Source organism: Dermacentor variabilis, chromosome 1, assembly GCF_050947875.1.
Source record: "Dermacentor variabilis isolate Ectoservices chromosome 1, ASM5094787v1, whole genome shotgun sequence".
Lineage (NCBI taxonomy): Eukaryota > Metazoa > Arthropoda > Arachnida > Ixodida > Ixodidae > Dermacentor > Dermacentor variabilis.
This window is the reverse complement of record NC_134568.1, coordinates 37,012,459-37,032,768: the sequence shown is the minus strand read 5'-3', so window position 1 is coordinate 37,032,768 and position 20,310 is coordinate 37,012,459. Positions and strand designations below refer to the sequence as shown.

The 20,310-nt window shown below is 48.1% G+C and overlaps 1 long non-coding RNA gene across 1 annotated transcript in view; it reads left to right on the top strand.

Moving 5' to 3' along the window:
* Nucleotides 1-268: 268 nt before the first annotated feature.
* LOC142570879 (uncharacterized) overlaps nt 269-20,310 on the top strand; it is a 42,474-nt gene continuing 22,432 nt past the window's right edge. The window contains exon 1 of the long non-coding RNA XR_012825704.1: nt 269-398. This is a non-coding gene — a long non-coding RNA (uncharacterized LOC142570879). The remainder of the gene's footprint in view (nt 399-20,310) is intronic.

Genomic DNA, 20,310 nt, shown 5'->3' with positions numbered 1-20,310 from the left:
AACAAATTCCTTGAGGTGGCTTGATGAGGCGCCAATTAAAGAGACACTACACGAGCCTTTTCCGCGCGGCAGCCATTGACCGTAAAAGTCAAGCACATGCACCGCGGCTCGCATGTCAAAAAGGTGAATCTCCGAGCTGGAAATCGCAGGCAGAAATTCCTTCTACTCTGCGTTTGTTTTTTTCTTATTTAACCTGCACTATGACGACAAATGGATAGCAGCGAAATATCTTAAGGTGAAGAAAGCGATAATAAAAGTGACGTGACGACCGAATAAAGTGTACTCTGACGCAGGTCAAACGTTCCTACTAGAAAGATGAGCGCCTTTGGCTTTGGGTTATTGTTCTGACCATTCTTCATATCGTGGGGCTCGTGCCGAGATTTCAACAGCATTACGAGGTGAGATAAGCCCATGAATCATAAGACACTTGGTTGAGCTAGTTGGTGCGTGCTTATTCCCCCGAACTGTGGCGCATCAATAAGAGCACGGATGACAGAAACGTCTGCCCGTGTCGTTTCTGTTATCCCTCTTGTTACTGGTGCCCCACAATTCTGGCCATGTAAGATGATTAGGCCTCGTTAGTACGGAACTGCACATTAGATATCGCAGCCTACAAAAGTTCTCGCTCTGGAGCCATCGTTGCTATATATAAGAGTAAGTTGCCTGTGGCTCAATAGCGTACACAGTGCAGCATGGGAGTATGTGACGCACTTTAGAAACTGTCGAGTTGTGCCAAAGGTGTCGCATTCGATACAATTACGCGTCCTGGGTGATGTGGGTCTCGGAAAATATCTTCGTACTTTGTATAACTTCTCGATTTGTATTCTTCTTTGTACTTAAAATTTTGCGTGCTATACGTCCCTTCTACAATTCTATCGTGGCTGAGCATTTTGCTACAAAGCTTAAGTTCGCGCTTGCACGCTCGCCATGTAATGCAAAAATGGCATGTTTTGCTGATCTCCCGAAAACTGTAAAGCCCAATTCTGCACGCACTTTTGTTATACGAGACATATCCTTGACGACATGACCTACTTGCCTTCTTGAACAAAGATTTCAGATGACTGAAGATAGCCGAGCGACATGTTTATTGAAATTTCATTTTCTAATTTTATTTTGTGACAAGTACTTAAAGCACCGAGGCAGTCAGATATTAAAAACATGAGCTATTCACAGCGTTTCTTGTACAATATGCAAGTTGGTCTGAACGAAAAAAAAAAAATTTACTCGTTCGAGACTCTCCTATCATGCTTAATCTGTGTTGTGTTCTCATGGGAATTTCCCAAAGCCAATAACTAGTGCACTTTAAAAAATAAAAGAAACAGATGTGTTCCTTCGATTGTATTCAAGCCTATACTCGATGAAAGCGCAGATGATGTTATTTATTTATTTATTTATGTATTTATTTATTTATTTATTTTTATGTCTTTTTCCTTCAGAACAGAAAGTTCGTGCTTCATACAGTAGTTGTACGATGATGAGTGTACGGCATCTCCTGCGCAGTCGTCTATAGAGCACGAGCAGCAGTGCTTTATTGCTTGAGGCGTCCTACTGTGTTCCATCATTCACTGCTGTGGGTACCATTTCTCTCGGAGGGTCTCGTCTGCATGGCAGTATGTATGCGCAAAGGCGAGCTAGACTGAAACCAGCAGCTCGTATGCGCTAGACGGCCTTGACTCGTGGATGAAGGAAAATAAACTACAGAAGAAGCGTTAAATGGAAAAAAAATTGAAGCCGGAAAAAGTCGGCCCGACGTGCAATCACGTCGCGGTACGTTTCATCGTCTTATGGCTCCATGTATAGTACCCGTGCCAATGAGCTCCGGTCGAAGTCAGCCACGTAAAACGTGCCGTAGTGCTCACTGCCGAAATTCTTCGCTTATATAGAGGGCGTTTCTTTTAGACCATAGATATATATATTCTTGAGTGTTTATTTAGCAAAGCTCGGAGCAGCGCAGCGTCAATGGTCAGGACAGTGACCGTAGACTGTTGCTCGGCACGAGAGCTGTTGCCGAGCAAGAGCGCTGAACCCACTAGCGTCTCTCTTCTTCGTTACAATCACCCCCGGGAGCGAAGAGGAAGCCGACCGGCGACCTAACAGCTCGTCACGATGGTGGTAGTAAGGCTTTAGACGGTCGACATGGACAATGCCTCGTCCACGGCGGCGCATGTCTGAAGATGGATCAACTGGTTCTATTACACAGTTGACAGGAGATGCGCGTTCGAGGACACGATAAGGGACTTCAGACTTCGGAACCAGTTTTGAAGAGACGCCAGGGGCAGTGAAAGGGACTGAGAAGGTGACCCTGTGAAAGTCGCGTGACCGCGGATGCTCCTCCGGCGCTTTTGATCATCGGAAGGCCCGCGCGTGGTCGTGGCACTCTTCTGCATGTCTGACCTTGTCTGAAATAGGCACGCACTCGGATGCATCCGGCCGGTACGGCAGAATTGTGTCGATGGTTTGCAAAGGATGCGGACCATATAGTAAGAAATAGGGTGAAAATCCAGAGTTGGTCTGCGTAGTGTTGTTATACACGTAGGTTACATAGGGTAGGATGGCGTCCCAGTTCGTGTGGTCGGAGGCGACGTACATTGAATGCATGTCGCCGAGCGTACGGTTGAAGCGTTCTGTGAGGCCATTCGTTTGAGGGTGGTACGCCGTAGTTGTGCGATGAACTACGTGGCACTCTTTGAAAAGGGTTTCACCTACATCCGACAGGAAGACGCGTCCGCGATCGCGTAGCAGTTCTTGAGGTGAACCATGCCGCCGAATGAATCGGCGAAGCAGGAATGTGGCAACGTAGCGCGCTGTAGCTGCCGGGAGAGTGGCCGTTTAGGCGTATCGTATAAGGTGATCGTCTGCGACAATGGCCGAGCGTTTACCAGCTGATGTCAAAGGAAGTGGTCCATACAGATCGATTCAAACGCGGCCGAACGGCCGGTTAGAGCAGGGTAGATGCTGCAGACCAGCTGGCGAGATCTGGGTGAAGATTTCGGGCGCTGGCAGTCGGGGCATGAACGAACGAATTTTTGAACGCAGTTGTACATTCCTCGCCAGTTACCCACTTTCAAGATGTACAGAATTGCAGTTACAAATTACAGCCCCACGAAAGTAACTGAGCCCTTACTAAAAAGTTAGTGATTATTTTAACGTTTCTTAACAGCACCCTACTTTTCTTGGCATTCCACAAATACATAAATAGAACGAGCTGGACTAGCTCGTTCATTGCGTCCTCTGCAACCCTTCACACGTAGTTTATTTTCACTAAGAATTGCTTTTCAACATTTTCTTTGGTAATTTCCTCTCGTTTTCTTGTAGAGACATCTTACAGCGACACTGAAAACACGCTCGATGTGCGCGATGGAGAGAAAGGATGGGGTGTAACGTACGAACAGCTAGCAGATCCACAACATAGGATCTGCGAATACCAGTATGGTTAATACAGGGCGTACCGATTCTTCCATCTCTACTGCATGCTAAGATACTGGAAATATTGAACACTTTCAGTAGTCTTGCTCAACATACCGACATGAAAAGGACGCCGTTTGAGAACCTGCTAAGAATGACCCTCAGCATGCGTGCCTGCAATGCCTTGTGTTCTGATAAAGGTCCGAATTCCGATAATAGCCCGAATAGAAATCTGAAGCCTTCGTGCATTCCTGAGAAAGGCTGGTTTGATTGACATGTAGAGACATACCTCAGTAACCTTGAAAGAGACGCTCACACGGAGTGATTGTCAGCGTTGATCGCCCGGCTATACGAACGCCACCTAGATAACACAAGGTCTGTACACACCAATCCATGACGTCATGCTACATGGCCTGACTGCCATAGGATATAATGGGGATGTGCCCGAGTAAGCCCCAGTGATTTTGACGTCAGCGCTCCCGTCACGCCGGGCTTTGCAATGAAAATTTCACGAGTATTATCATGATGTCATAAAGCAGGCTGCACAGGCCTCGAGATATCTAGATGGCATTGGCTAAACTCGCTATTTGCTACAACTCACAACCACCACGACTTCAACAATCTGGTTACTCAATGTCGCGACTCTTGCGGTCTGGGTCCTCTATGAAGCGCAGCGTTTCATTGTTGGTGGGGCTAGGGGAAGGTGTTTCCGATAGGACCAGTGAAAAACTGAAAAATTGCCTGTCGGTTATTTTCTGACATCAATGTCTGAAGAGGCCGTCGCTATCGAGCCATAGAAGAGCCGTTTCAATTCGTTGGTGCACATCTCGTGGATCTTCTCCCGGCACGCTTGAATCGTTATTACACTTAAATTACCTGTTGTAACGGGCGCCAGCAAACGTTCACGTTCCATGTATCTGTAAGGTAATTCAATATGAAGTTGCAAATTATTCAGTCCTGATAATACTGTTCGTGTGTTCCAATCGCAAAAATAGATTTGTATGGCTAATGAAGGCCCTCGAACCCACGACCTTTGGTGTTAATTGAGGTGATGTTGGTTCAGACACAATTAAATAGGATTGAATTAATTAAGGCAGTTGAAACAACGACCTTTGGTGTTAATTAAGGCGAAGTAATGAAGTCAGCGATAATTACGGTACCGTTAATTAAGGCATCAACACCCGCGACCTTTGCTGGCACGCAGGCTTTCGCCTTCGTCCTCTTAAGCCTATGCTAAAGACACTCAATATTTTCATTATTACGCTCGAAGGATTCTTCAGGTCTCATTCGTTTTCGTTCATCACACAAAAGAAAGCCTCAGCTATATGAGACTGCTCAAAAGTGTGTTGGTGTTATACGAGCTAATTGAAGCTCGTGACTGAAGTCGTCAGAGCTACATTTGATAATAATTTTGTAAATAAACATTGAAAAATATTTTACAGTCTATAGGACTGCTGCGGTTAAAAAATGTTCTTCTATGAGGTAGACTAATCAATACTTTTGCACATATCCAGAAAATGCTTGTCCTGAACGTGCCCTCATAGCTCAATACATGTTCAAGTAAATGAATAAAACATGGAATTCGTAAATGTGATCATATTTTCAAAGCTGGGTGAAAAGTTACGCGCGTTGCACTTCTAGCAGCAAGAGTAGAATTAATGAAGAAGCAATATATTGCTGCGGGGGCTCGACATGGCTAAAACAACGTGCAGGGCTACGGCTCTGAATGGTGGTGTCAGCATAAATTGGGGAATTGAAGCCCGCCCAAGTCAATACAAACTGGCACGATGCCTTTCGTTTCCGTGGCTGTCAGAGTTCAAGCCGTTGGCGTGAATTAAGCTCCGTCGCAATGTTCAGGGCCAAAGAATTTTTAGAAGGGTGCCGCGCATGGATTGTGCGTCACACTCTTAAGTAATTGCGTGTAATGCGTTTATGATTTCCTTTTCTTTTCCAAGCGCGTTAGTTTATGCTCACGGTAGACACGCACGCTGATAGTAGCTCATTTGGGGCGCAATAACGTAAAGCTATTCCAAACTTTTCTATTCCAATTCTACAATCAGCCCTCCCCTATTGGTCAGTCAGTCAGTCAAGAACTTCATTGAGGTCCTGAGGGGGTATAAGCCGTTGGAGAACGCACGCGGGGAGCTCCTTGGGCCGAAACGGCAGGCGACGCCCAAGTCGGGACGGGAACGTGGTGACGCTCCGCCAGTTCTTGGGCCCTCTGGACGGCCTTGAGTTGGAGTGTGAGGTCCGGGCTTTTGAGGGCTTCTTCCCATTCGGGCTCACTGGAGAGAGGGCCCTCTGGTAACGCGGTACATTGCCAAAGCATGTGCGAGAGTGAGCATTAGAGTTCTGGGCAGTCTGGGCAATTTGCCGGGATTTCTGAATTGTAGTGGCTTAATAAGCCTCGTGACGGATACGAGTCCGTTTGCAGCATTCGAAACGCGGCCGCCTGCGCGCGCTCGAGTTTGGCGTGCGGGATCGGGTATTTCATTCTGCCTTTTCGATAGTGTGAGGTGATTTCTTGGTAGTAGCGGGTCATTAAACTGAATGTCCAGCCCCTCGGAGGCCGTGGGACCGTCGCGGCGGGCAAGTTCTCGCGCACAGTCGTGGGCCGTTTCATTGAGGTTGGGTTTTTGCGGGTGAATGTCTTTCCCCTTGTGAGCGGGGAACCAGGAGAGGCATCATTTGCACTCTTTTGAGCTTGCTAGTAGTATATGCGCTACCTCTTGCGATACGTTGCCGCTTCCATAAGCCCGAATTGCAGCACGCGAATCCGTGAGGACATGGGTAAATGTGGGGTCTGCCATGGCGATGGCTACGGCTATCTGTTCTGCGTTAGCGCTGGTGGTTGATTTAACCGATGCCGATGATCGTAACGTTCCGTTGCCGTCCACAACTGCTATCGCGAAAGTTTATGTATTGCCGTACTGGGCCGCGTCCACAAATGCGGTGGCTTCACGATCCGCGTCGGAGCGGTCGAGAATCGCGCGGGCGCGGGCCCGGCGCCTACCCACGTTGTATAGTGGGTGGACGTTCCTGGGAAACGGTGAGACTCTGTAGTTGTCTCTAATTTCACTCGGTAAGGTAACAGCGTGCTCGAGATAGGGAGATGGGGAGACATTAGCTGCGCTTAGAATTAGTCTACCGGCTTTGGACGAGGATAGGCGGAGTATTTGCGCCATAGTCTGAGCCTCGATCACTTCGTCGATGTTGTTGTGCATGCCTAGCTGATCAACCTTTGCTGTACTTGCTCTTTGCAGAATGCCCAAGACCTGTTTGATGCTCTTGCGTATGAGTGTGTTTAGTTTCGTCTTTTCTGTTTTCGTCCAATTGTGGGCAGAGGCGACGTAATTAATATGGCTCATAAGGAACGCGTGGTATACGCGCAGAAGGTTATCTTCGCAGAGACCCTTTCGGCGCCCTGAGACTCTGTGGATGAGTCTGATCATGTTTTCGATTTTCGCGGTTAAGTGTTTTATCGTGTGTCCGTGGCATCCGGTGGCTTCGATTAGGAGCCCAAGAATGCGTATGTGGTCGACTCGCGGAATCTGTTGTCCGTCGCTTGTGTGTAGCGCGATCGGAAGTTCGTCTAGAGGAGTTAGGTATCGGACTCCTTGGCAAGACTTGCGATATAGTAAGAGTTCCGATTTCTTGGAGGATAGTTTCATCCCTGTGTCTAGTAGGTACTCCTCCGTGGCATCTAAGGCAGACTGTAATGCCTGCTCCATGTCTGCAAGGGAGCCTCCCGGGCTCCAGATGGTGATGTCATCTGCATATAGAGCGCAATTAACGTTCGGGATGTCTCGTAGTTTGTCGGCGAGTCCCTCCATCACTATGTTAAATAGTAATGGAGAGATGACGGAGCCTTGCGGTGTTACGACAGAGCCCAGCGTATAGCGGTCCGACTTAAGTTGTGAGACTCGCAGTCGGGCTTCTCTGTCTTTTAGGAAGGAGCGCACGTATTCCTGAAATCTCTGCCCGAGCCCGAGGCCTGCCACAGACTCCAATATGAAGCGGTGCGAGACGGTGTCGAATGCCTTCGTGAGATCGAGGGCGAGGATGCCTCGAACGTCTCTTGTTTTAACGTCAAAGACCTGTCTCTTTAGGAGCAACATGACATCTTGCGTGGAAACGTGGGGTCGAAACCCTACCATGTTGTGTGGGAGGAGTTCGTGTTCCTCAATGTAGCGTGACACTCGGTTTTGAATGACGTGCTCGGCTACTTTACCCACACATGAAGTAAGAGAGATAGGGCGTAAATTGTCGAGGTTAAGCGGTTTGCCGGGTTTGGGGATAAGGACCACCATGGCCGTGCGCCATTGCGTTGGTACCTCTCCTGTTTCCCACACGTGGTTGATGTCTTTAGTGAGTAATGTAATGGCCTGGTCGTCTAAGTTACGTAACATTCGGTTGGTTACCCCGTCGGGTCCTGAGGCCGACCTGCTGTTTATGTTGTGTAGCGCCTCTCGGACTTCTGCTTCCGTGAAGGCAGTGTCTAGTTCGGGAGAGGTTTCGCACTTTATGCTCGGTGTAATCGTTGGGGTGAGCGTCCCCTAGCGGAAGGTAACGTTTGGCGATTCCTTCCAGGAAGGACTCTTCCGTTCCCCCTTTCGCCTTATGTGAGTGTAAAAGTCGGTCTAGCGCGTGGCTTTGATTATCCTTTGTTTGGCTGTCGTCTAACATGCGTTTCGGGAGGTTCCACTTACCTCCGGTCCGCATGCGGCCGTCGACCGCCGAACATAGTTCGTGCCATTGGAGTCTTGTGAGCTCCGTACAGTATTGTTCGATGTCTCGGTTGAGTATCACGATGCGTTTGCGCAGGCGTCTGTTGAGACGTTGCTTTCTCCATCGCGCAAGTATCGAGTCCTTGGCCTCGAGTAAGTGTGCGAGGTGAGGGTCAACCCTTGGTACCTCCAATTCCGTTTGTATGGTTTTCGTGGCTCTAGTTACGTCGCCCTTTATCGCAGAGAGGAGCTCTGCGAAGGAATCGTACGTGTTCGTGTCTTCCTTCTGTAACTGGCGGAAGCTATCCCAGTCAGTGAGGGTGAAAGACCGGGGTGGGGCCGTCGTGTTTGGTATTTCTGTGCGTATGACGAAGTGATCGCTGCCCAGGTTCTCTTGCGTATTCGTCCATGTGTATTTTGCTACATTTCGGAGTAACGTGAGGTCCGGCGTAGTATCGCGTCGAGTCGACGTACCCAATCTGGTGGGGAACCTGTGGTCCGTCACCAGGGTGAGGGACAGGTCGTCGATCGCGCGCGAGAGGTTGTTGCCGCTAGGCTTGATTGTGGGGTAACCCCACGACGGGTGGGGGGCGTTGAAGTCCCCTGCGATAATGAGCGGTGAGTTTCGTGCCAATGATGTGGCTTTAGTAAGGATCGCGTGGAAAGATTGTTTGTAGTGCGCGGGGGAGCTGTAGACGTTTAGTACAAAAACGCTTTGTTTTAAGAGTCGGTTAGGTACGAGCTCGATTAGGATCACCTCGATGCGACTGTTTTTCGGCAGGACGTTATGAATGATATGCGCGAATTTTCTATTAACGAGCGTGGCGATGCCTCTCCTGGCGTCCCCTCCTCTTTGAGAGACGGGGCTGTACCCTGAGAGCGTGAGGGTTTCGCATAGGGTTTCTTGTAATAGTATTACGTGCGGCTTTTTGGGTTGAATTTTGAGGTACTGTTGCAGCGAGGATTTGCGTTTCGCGTAGCTAGCGCAATTCCACTGCCATATTTCTAAGGTGTCCCGTGTCGTGTTAGCCATGATGGTTTTGCGGGGGATTTGATGGTGACGAAGGGTGCATCGTCGTGTCCAGCTGTTGTGGCTGACTAGCTTTGTTTTTAATTTTTATGGCGACTTTATTTTCGACCACCTCTACACGATTCGTTAGGATACGAATACTTTCTAGGTTCTCTCGCGTGAGGCGCAGAATTTCGCCTAGGGTGTCTTGCGGTGCGTTACTCTCTTCTTCCGTCTCTGGAAGTGGAGGGGGTTTGCGTTTGGCTGTGCTAACTTTTACGTTTGTCTCCTGGGGTGGTGCTTGTTTGGGAGCTTTAAGGTTTTGAATCTGCTGTTTTGCGTCATTAAGCTGCGCTGTAAGCACTTGTATGGTGGCCCGGAGACCCGCTAGTTCCTGTCGTAGGGCTGTGACTATCTCGCTCTCATGCTCGGGCAATGAAGGCCGCGTTACCTGTCTGGTAGATGAAGCGTCCCGTTGCTGCTGCTGGTGTTGTCTCCCTCGTACTCGGTCGGCCCACGTCAGTTCGGTATGGCCGGATGTAGGGCGCCCCCTAGAGCAGGACCGGCTGTTGCGTCGTCCTCTGGAGCGGGAGCGGCTGCTGCGGAGGGGGCGCTGCGGCGCTCGGGTGTCGGCGTGACCGAGCGACTCCTTGTGGTCGCTACGGGAATACCCGAGGTAGCGCTCGAGTCACTGTGACTGGCGCCGCTCGGTCCTTGGGAGCGGCTACGGCCACGTCGGTTGCGTCTGCGGCGGCGTCTCTGACGCACGATCTAAGGGATTTGAAACTTGCGCTTGCAGGCCTTGGCGGTGGTGGGGTGCGGTCCGCCGCACAGGGTGCAGTGAGGGGAACACTGGTGATCTTCCGCTGGAGTTTTGAGGCCACACTTCCGGCACCACGTGGCACTGGGGTTAGGGCAGACATCTGCGCGGTGACCGATGTTGCCACAGTTGTAGCAAACTTCCGTGTGTCTGCGAAAGAGTGTGCATCGAACAGTGCTTGCTCCGCAATAGATGTAATTTGGTACTTGCATTCCTTGGAAAAGGATTGTCACGGCTGTGGTGTTCTTGATTCGCTTCACCTCCAAGGCGTTGGGGTTGCGCTTCGTGACGATCAGTTCTCGGAGTTGGGAGTCGGTGAGTTCGAGGTCAATGCCTCGGACTACACCTTTGCAGGTATCATCGGGTGGCGCCGGGTATACTGCGACACGATACGTAGCATCTTTTATGCGAATTTGTTGCACCGTGGCGTATGCTCCTGCATTACGTTCGCTGGGGGTGTAGATGATGAAGATATTCTGAGTTACGTTGGGGCAGATGGAGTCTTCCATGAGGTCTTGAGGAGCCAGGGCTGCCGCCATTGCCAGGGCTTGCTCAACCTGCACTGGTGTAGATTCGGCCACGTTAAGACCGTCTCGGGGTCTCACGATAATACGGAACGTGTCCCTCGGTAGCTGAGGGAGTCTCGAGGTAGCGACGAGGCGCTGGTATGCGCTGTTCGGTCCGGCGGTGCGATCGCCGTCCCTTCGTCTGCCACGAGTACTTGAACTTGCTCCTTGTGGTTGACTGGCCTTTCCCTTGCGCGATTTGCGGTTATATGCCGCAATCCAGCCCGGGTCATTCGCGTCTTCCGGAGATATTGTCTCACCGGTGACGATTTCCATGGCCGCAATGACGGACTTGCGGTGTTAGGCCTAGGCCTACCCGCCTTTGAACGCCGAGGTTGAGAACTCGACAGCAGAAAATGTTGAGAAAGAGTCCACCCACCGAAATAAATCCGGTATCCACGGAATCCGTGTAACTTGCTGCTTTCGTTGGTATGCAATGCACTTCGATTTAGGGTGAATAACCTCGTGAAATCATTGATGATATCGGGAGCCGATGTTTGCATGTCCTATTGGTCAAAAACTTTTTTGGACTACCCCCACATCACCTGTCTGTCACGCGACGTCACGAAGACAGCGATGGCTCCCCATGTGATATGACGTGTGCACACTGATTATGCATGATTGGACTGAACGAAAGAAACAGAATTATTTCTCATTCGACGCCTTTTCGCCATTAGCCCTCGGCTATTCGTCAGAAGTTTTCGGGCTGCACCCACTTCACTCGCCTGTTGCGCGATGTCGCAAAACCACAAAAACTCACCGCCTTAAATAGACGTGTACGCGTTAAAGTGCCTTAATATGCCGAACAAAACTGAATTTTCTTCTGAATAGCCGCAGGCTGCCCCGTTCCGAAAGAAATAAAAGATGGCTGCCGCTGATTGCTTAGGCACTGGCTACTCGCACCTGCCGAGGAGCATGGGTTTATTTGCGTATAATAAAACTTTCTGCGTGACCATGTAACGTTTTCGAGCACTTTCGGCACGTTTACGACCTCACTCTGCGAACTTTTTCTTGCTGAGGATCCGTTTTAGCGGCATTCTTAGCCTTCCGTTGCACGCCGCCGCGATTTTAGGCAAGCACCGCAAGCTATGTACGGGAAAGAGCACCAATCGCAGACGCCGGCACCACCCTCTTCATTCGGTTATCTGTTTTTAGTGCGCTGGCTCCGCCCCATTGAAACCCTCTCTACTTGAGCGTACTCCTCGCTTCCTGGCAGCCAATTACGAACGAAAAACCACTCAATGTAGGCAAGGTTATTGGTTTGAAAGCAAAGAAAAGTAACCGCCTTTAAACTAAGAGAGCGTTTGATTGGGCTGTTAGGCAACGCTGTGGGTCACCGCCCGATGCTTGCGTCGGCGGTTACGAAAATTTGACGTCAGGAGATTGGAGTCAAAACACATTGGAATAGTTTTAAGTTATAGGGCCCTTGATGACCTTAAGGAAAAGCTCGTAGTGAAATTGAACATCGCTGAAGATTCTCTCAAGGCAGAAGACGCAATAGATGTTTCGAACGAGATGTTCCTACTGTCATATGTTAAAGTTCAATAGCTCCCCAAGTAAGTGCCAAATAATGCTGCTCCTGAGACCGTCGTGTTCGGGATCCTTTTGAAAAAATTCTAGTTATTTCAACGGGTATCTAATGCCTGGAGTTGGTCTTGTAATGCAGCCTTGCAAGTTTTTGTTGAATAATAGTCAGTACTTGCATGTACATCTTACTTTGACGCGTATGAAAGCAGTTGCAGTTGCCTCAGCATTCGCAGATGTACGGAAATCACATTGCAGATACATAAGCTCGTTTTTGAAGAAGAATGGAGGTTGTTTTCTGGGGGCACTGACAGAAAATATACTTTGTCTTGCCACTGAAAGAGGTTGATGAACTTGCCCTATCGCGTTCGTGAAATATGCAGAAATGTCCAGAGTTATATTGTTCTGATTTGTCACATAAAGTGTAGCGACACAATTCAACCAGCTCACTTATTGCGATGCGGTCGTTATTATTGGATCAGCTCACGGTCAAGGCGCATAGCAATATGGTTACCTTTTCCCGCTCGACTGTTTTCTCGCTGCCGCAACTATCACAGGTAGCACTGTCAGTCATGCCGATGTGGCAAGCAAATGCACACGTGAAAGACACTCCTAGCCAAAGTCAGCAGAGAACAGTTGTCTCTATCGATTCGAGATAGTCCAGATGGAATGCGTAGTTGGAGGGATGGGTCCAGGCGGTGCAGTCGAGTATGTCGGAAAGCTGGCGTGTTCCACATGGATCGTGTGGCATCACGCGCTAGTAGGCATAGCTTTGCTGCTGAGTCAGTTCTTGGTAGGGGGATAGGTTCCTTCAAGACATCTTCGTGTGTGTGTTTCTAATTTGCTTTTTCTTTCGCCTCTCCCACTCTTTTCATGAGTGCGCAATATTTTTTAAAGATCTTTCTTTCTCCCCTTACCCCTTCCGCATTGCAGGGTAGCAAACTGGATATCTATCTTGCAGTTAACCTCCCTGCCTTTCTAATCTCCTTTATCTCTCTATCTCTATTTTCCCGCTCGATGCTTTGTGGAAGTAGCGACTGCCAAAGGTTTAGCGAAAGGCGTGTTTGCCATGGCGCCGGCGTGTTTTATGGACGTTTGATTCCCAAGGCAAGCTGTGAACAGCGCAATTCAAAGAGCGCGAACAACAGGGCACGCATCCCAGAACAAGCGCCGCCTTTTGTCATCGTTAATTGGGCTGTTTTAAGTTCTACTGAAGGTGAACAAAAATTTCACAAAGTTGTGTTCTTTTGCCAATAGCGGGAGGTGGGCAGTGCTTAACCAAGATAGTTACGTTGAATGCAGTTTTTCCATTGAGTCTGCACGTTAATTCTACCTGTCGGGGGCTGCATTAATAAAATAATGACTTTCCGAACTTGTATATTGGGGCCCTATGACGTAGAACTATACGAATCAGCTTTTATTCGAATCTCCTGGCGTCAAACTTACGTAACTAGCGACGTACGCATCGGGCGGTGACCCGCTGCGTTGTTTGAACCGCTCAATCAAACGTTTTCCTCGTGTATAGAAGGTCACGTTTGTTCGATATCAAAGCGAATAGCACTGCCTTGGGCGCGATCGGAGATCTTTGCTCGATACGCGTTCTGTTCGGTTGCTGCAACGTCACAAAATGGCAGTATGCAAAATTTCTGAGAACGGAGCGGAGAGAACAGGTAATCGGCAAGCCGTCACGTGCAAACCGTGAACTCCCCCGAAATTTACTTCCCTCTTTTGTCGTTTGCTTAAAGCAGTATACTACAAAACGAAATGTTTCTCGTCTTCGAATGAATGAAATCTGTACCTAAATAACGTATTTTTTTCTTCTCAAGCTTAAGCATGTTTTCAAATAGTATTATGTGTGACTATCGCAATTTATAACTATTAGTTTCTCTGCGTCGTCCCTAGATGGTGTCGCGCACAGCGAGAAGAAAAAAGAAAAAAGAAACGATGGGAATAGTGGCGCATTTTTCAAGAGGCAGCAACAACATTCCAGTGGCTCACTGGCACCGATGATGGGGTCTATTTCGCTGTACAACCAACGCAGTATTTGTTTCTAGAAACGAAAGCGAAGCCGGAATTCGCTTTCTGCCATTTCAGCAAACGCGTTTCGCACCGCCACCCGCTCTCCTTCCTCCTCGAGCAATGCCAGCGCAACAACCTAAGCTCACAACGCAAGCGCCATTTTCTCGAATTAAACTGTGGATTGGATACGAACGTATCATTCCACAGCCGCAGCCGCCGGTTGGATGCAATCCAATCCACCAGATGCGCCACGCGAAGCCGGTTTCGTAACGAGCGTAAGATCGCTCCAAACTTCCCAACTCACGTCGGGTTCGGCGCCTAGCAGACGACGTGCTCGGTTTCACGATGACTGACAGGAGCGTGTCGTCACTTTGAAGTCACCAAAAACATGGCCGCGCCCCGCGGCTGGCAACGTCGGCGCGCAGTAGGCCAATCGCGCGCGCCGGTAACCGAACGAACGCGCCGAACAACGATCTCCGATCGCACCCCTGGGTTTTTCTTATCTTTTTGGCAGATAAGAGGCGAGTAGCACGCAGGAATGGAAAGAGTTTCTGTGGGGCCGAGTTAGCGCAATGAAAGTAGATAACCGGAGGAGGAGGGTGGTGCCGATGTCAGGGATTGGCCCGCTTCCCCTTGCTTAGTTAGCGGCAGCTGGTCGAAAATTGCGGCGGCATACAACGGAAGATTAAAAATGCCGCTAGAACGGGTCCTCAGCGAACAAGAGTTGACAGAGTGATGTCATATATCTGCTGAAAGGGCTGTAGAATGTAATACAACCACGTAAAAGTTTTTTAATATGGGTAAAAAAATTCGTTCTCTCCGGCAGCTCAGAGTAGCCAGTGCCAGAGCTATCGGCAAGAAGTTTTCTGTTCATTTCGGAACGGGGTTAAGTACGGCTATTCTGAAGAAAGTTCAGTTTTGTTTGGCATCTTAGTGATTCTTTGAGGCGTACACGTTACTTTCACGTGATGAGTTTAAGCGGTTTTTGTGTGACGTCGCATGACAGACAGACTAAGTGTGCGAAGCCCGAAAACATTTTGAACAGTTGCGGAAAGCTAATGGTGAGAAAAGCGTTGGATTTTATGAGCATATATGCATATATGTATATATCGTGGCCAGAAAATACAGAATGAAAAAACACATCTATTCTAATAATCTAACATCTAATAAAACATCTAATAAAAGAAAACTATTCCATAGTTCAACCAGAATCTTCAGTGCTCGATGTGTGTCCTACTATACGCGTTGCCGTTCTTTTCCGCGCTGAGACTGCAAGTATGCATTCTTTCTCTGTTCTGCTGATGCCTGAATTTCAAGTAAAGGTGAAGATGGAAAGGGCGCCATTTGAAAGGTTCGCATCAAATGTCTTCGTAGCCGGGGCATTATACAGTCGCGTACCAAGATTATTTCTGCGAAGTTCCGCGCGTTTATCGAGCTGACGTGTGCAAGACTATTGAGAAACTTATAAATAGTCTTAAAGCAGAAGGTTACGAACGAAGCTGGATCGCTGTCCCTTCCCTTATACGCCTCCCAAGCTTCGTTGATTGATATCCTATGACATGGTCAGTACTCTACCAGCGGAAAGCTTCGCCGAGAACTGGGTACATGAGCTCATTCTCAGTTATTGTGGCGCTGGAGATCTATAAAGTTTTAGACTACGAATGGGCAAAGGAGATGTTGCCTAAACCCGCCATACTCCATTAAGGATTTTATGTACAACATTAGTGTGCTGCACGCACGACGCATAACTCCAACTGCCGAATTTTCTTCAGCTGCTCCCCTTGAATACGGCGCATCCAAAACACTTGCATGTCTCAACAGACGGCTTGGCATGCGCTGATACAGGCAGCTGCTCAGCTGCATTCTGCATACCGTGCATTCGTGTGTCATGGTCTGGCGCGCTGGATTGCTTAGTTTTGTGTACAATTGTCGAAAGGGCTGCAATTTTCGTCGCTATGTGAAAACAGTGCCTATTCTGCATAAATATCCTGATACTTGCGCACTCAAAGACAGCGCTTCAACAAGTATGTAGTGGCCTCCCTCGTTGGAAACTTATCAAAGAATCTCTGGCTCTGGGGAGGGGGGGGGAGGATTATGTATCTCAGGAACTGCGGTTCTAATGTGAAATTTTAGTGGGTGCCGTCTCATATTTGAATTGAAGGCGATGAGAGCTGAGCCTCTTGCGCACGAAGCCCCTGTTATGTGCCCCAAAACTCGGGGCCTTGAATAAGCTGCACCGCAAAGAGGAAGCAATCCGAGACCAGTTTTGAACGTTCCACAAAACTCCGCATCAACTCTGTGACTCAAAGGAGTTATTCGAAAGAAAAATGCTCTCCTGTATCTCTTTAGAAATGGGTCTACCCGCACAAAGGCATGATTATTAGAGACTCGATGATATACTTGTCCAGTTTGTGCCTTATGTTGAGATTTACGAAGTAGCTCACTTCTCCTGGTAGTGCTTGCCGATCGAAGGGGAAAAAAGGACCCTACTTCCAAACGCGGGCTCACAAGTAGTCTTTATTATTACCTACATTTACCTACTTTTTGATCTGGCGACTGGCGAATTTTTCCTTTTCTTTGTGATGTGACAGAACAATTGGCGAGATTTTAGCGTCTTTGAAGAAAGATGCCTCTAAACTGACTTTTTAGAGGCATGTAAAGTGGACCTCAAAACATAAAAAAAAAATTCACGGACGATTACGGTACTCCCTAATGCGAAGTTTGAGCGCAGCTCTATACGTGTTTTCATTTTGCGATATATTGGCTGGCAAGAGCAATCTGTCTCGTGAGACACGTTCCAAACGCAGCGAAATATGGCGCGTCTGCCTCGCTAATCGGGAGACGACGACAGGCAGCGCGTGGGTGAGGCATGGGCGCAAATCACAGCAGCTGTCCCAGATAGACCTGCTCAAGCAGCTCTGTGTTTCCATAGAGACGACGCGTGCTACTCTGGTACCATATCGCCGAACAGCTCGTCTTGCACGGCACTGCGCTTTTGTTCTCACGCTTTCGTTTCACAAAACAACGAAAGCGGCCCTTCGCCGCGGGGAAGTCGTGCCACCAGTGTCAACGGCGACCGCACCCAAAGAAGCGTTACATTGAGCCTTAACCGTAGCCGCTCGCCATCGCCCTTTGCAGGAGTAGTTATCCCCGTCACGCATTCTGGTACCGCGAACTGACCTCAGCAGCTGACAACGCGGACGAGCGTAGCCCCCCCATGGAAAGCGCATTTAATATTGTCCATGGGGCTGCGGATGCCTAGGCCGCCTGCAATTCTACGCAGGCGCAGGCCGTCTCCGCTCCGCTCCTCCTCCACTTTCCGCTTCACGGCTCCGCTCCGCCCTGCTCCAGCGCTATCGCCTTTCATTCATCTCCTGCTGCGCTCCGCGTTCGCTTTCAGTCTCTCCGGCGCTGGTTCGCTTGGTTACGCCGACGCTCACCGCAGGAACAGCCTGCTTGGAGCTGCGCCCTGAAAAGCCACCAGAAATTGGCTGGACGAAGCGTTAGCATTGGGACCATGATAATACAATGGTGGTTTGCACTTACACTGCCGGTGGTAGCGACCAAGGAAACAGGCTTCATATTCTGCTCACTAAATGTACGTTCGTTTTTGTTTCATTTTATATAAAACCCACTGGAATAGACATTAGCAGTGCGAGTGTTGCAGTTTCACAAAGTATGTTGGATAGGTGGACGTTTGCGAGAGCAGCAGGTAATCAAATAACCCCAAATAATGCTGTAGAATTCTCCAATGTTGCCCCCCATGTCCTTCCTCATCCATGAGGACATAGCACGAAACAGCAGGACACAGCAGGAATTCTACAGCATCATTGAGAAGGCAGCAGTAGCAGTAATCAAACTTAAAGGTATAGATTAAAGATAGTACAAGCCTACGCTCCAACAACCAGTCACCATGACGAGGAATTAGATCAGTTTTGTGAATATGTTGAATTAGCGATGAGAAAAGTGCAAAATCAGTATACTGTAGTAATGGGCGTCTTCAATGCGAAAGTGGTGAAAAAGCAGGCTGGTGAACAAGCAATTGGCTACTACGGCGTTGATTTTAGGAATGCTAGAGGAGAGATGCTGGTAGAGCTCGCAGAAAGGAATAATCTACGAATAATGAAAACCTTTTTCAGCAGGCTAAAAACAGAAAGTGGACCTGGAAAAGCCCTAATGGTGAAACAAGAAATGAAAGTGATTTCATACGTTCTGCCGATCCCAGCATAGTGCAGGATGTAAAAAGGACAGGAAGGGTAAAGTGCAGTGATCATAGGCTAGTGAGAGCTGGGATTCATCTCAATTTCAAAAGAGAAAGAATGAAATTGGTCAAGAAGAAACAGGTCAACCTAGAGGCAGTAAGGGTAAAAGCAGACGAATTCAGCCTGGTGCTTGCAATCAAATCTGCAGCCTTAGAACAGAAAGATGAAGATGACATTGAGGTAATGAATGAAACCGTAACTAGGCTAGCTTCAGAGGCAGCACTTGAAGTGGGAGGAAAGGCACCAAGACAACCAGTAAGCAAGCTACCCCAAGTGACAAAGGAACTAATAAAGAAACGACAAAGAATAAAAGTGTCCAACACAAGAGATAAGATAGAATTCGTGGAACTATCAAAACTGATCAACAAGGCAAAAAAAGGTGATCTTCGAAACTGTAACGTGAGAACGACTGAAGAAGCCGTAAAAAATGGACGCAGCCTGAAATCAGTGAGAAGAAAACTTGCCATAGGACAAACCAAGATTTATCTATTGAAATATAAGCACGGTAATATGATCAGCAATCTGGAAGGTATAATAAAAGCAGTGGAGGAATTCTATACTGACCTGTACAGTACCCAGAGGAGTCACGATACCTCCATTAGAAACATAATAATAATAATAATATTTGGGGTTTTACGTGCCAAAACCACTTTCTGATTATGAGGCACGCCGTAGTGGAGGACTCCGGAAATTTTGACCTCCTGGGGTTCTTTAACGTGCACCTAAATCTAAGCACACGGGTGTTTTCGCATTTCGCCCCCATCGAAATGCGGCCGCCGTGGCCGGGATTCGATCCCGCGACCTCGTGCTCAGCAGCCCAACACTATAGCCACTGAGCAACCACGGCGGGTCATTAGAAACAGTAATGAACAGGACACAGAAACTCCTCCTATAACTAGCAATGAAATGAGAAGGGCCTTGTAAGACATGAAACGAGGAAGAGCGGCAGGAGAAGATGGAATAACAGTTGATTTAATCAAAGATGGAGGAGACATACTGCTTGGAAAACTGGCGGCTCTATATACGATGTGTCTATATCGACTGCAAGGGTCCCAGAAAATTGGAAGAATGCAAACATTATACCAATCCACAAAAAGGGAGACGGTAAAGAATTGAAAAAATTGTCGGCCCATTAGCTTGCTCCCAGTATTATATAAAATATTCACCAAAATAATCTCCAATAGAATAAGGGCAACACTGGACTTTAGTCAACCAAGGGAACAGGCTTGCTTCAGGAAGGGACACTCTACAATGGATCACATCCATGTCATCAATCAGGTTATCGAGAAATCCGCAGAGTACAATAAGCCTCTCTATATGGCTTTGATAGATTACGAAATGGCATTTGATTCAGAAGAGATGCCAGCAGTCATTGAGGCATTACGTAATCAAGGAGCACAGACCACTTACGTAAATATCCTGGAAAATATCTACGGAGATTCCACAGCTACCTTAATTCTCCACAAGAGAAGTAGGAAGATACCTATAAAGAAAGGGGTCAGAGAAAAGAGACACAATCTTTCCAATGATATTCACTGCGTGCTTGGAAGAAGTACTCAAGCTATTAAACTGGGAAGGCTTACGAGTAAGGATCGACGGTGAATATCTCAGCAACCTTCGGTTTGCCGATGACATTGTTCTAATCAGTAAAACTGCAGACGAGTTACAACAAATAATTGAGGACCTTAACAGAGAGAATGCAAGAGTAGGGTTGAAAATTAATATGCAGAAAGACAAGGATAATGATGAATAACCGGACAAGGGAACAAGAGTTCAGGATCGCCAGTCAGCCTCTAGAGTCTGTGAAGGAGTACGTTTACATAGCTCAACTAATCACAGGGAACCGTGATCATGAGAAGGAAATTTAGAGAAGAATAAAAATGGGTTGGATCACATAAGGCAGACATTGTCAGCTCCTGACTGGAACCTTGCCATTATCATTAAAAAGGAAGGAGTACAATCAGTGCCTTTTACCGGT